This window comes from Penaeus monodon, chromosome 21 (genome assembly GCF_015228065.2).
Source record: "Penaeus monodon isolate SGIC_2016 chromosome 21, NSTDA_Pmon_1, whole genome shotgun sequence".
NCBI classification, from domain to species: domain Eukaryota; kingdom Metazoa; phylum Arthropoda; class Malacostraca; order Decapoda; family Penaeidae; genus Penaeus; species Penaeus monodon.
This window is the reverse complement of record NC_051406.1, coordinates 18,854,177-18,854,484: the sequence shown is the minus strand read 5'-3', so window position 1 is coordinate 18,854,484 and position 308 is coordinate 18,854,177. Positions and strand designations below refer to the sequence as shown.

Here is a 308-nt window from a genome sequence, read left to right as displayed (position 1 = left end):
AATTAAGCAGACAGGCGGAGAAGGAGTATTAAATAAGGAGCAAAGACAGAAGAGAAAAGTAAAGGAAGAGGTTAGCGAGGAGGAGGGATGTTCACTGTTTCATGACCTGATATACAGGTACCAGCAAAGAACCGGTTTGTCTTCGGCTTTTCACTGGGTGTCGAGAGGTAATCCCGCGTGTAGCACTGTGCTATAAATTTCGATCAATTCACTCCTCTAGTTAAGCGTTATTTCAACAAAAGCAATGATAAAGATGAGAAATATGATGAGCTGGCTGAGTTGACAACGAAAGCATAACGAATAAACAA

General features: G+C 41.2%; 1 protein-coding gene across 1 annotated transcript in view; it reads right to left on the bottom strand.

Annotated features, from left to right (window-relative positions):
- The window catches only part of LOC119586296 (leukocyte elastase inhibitor-like), a 7,913-nt gene that overhangs the window by 5,784 nt on the left and 1,821 nt on the right, over positions 1-308 (bottom strand).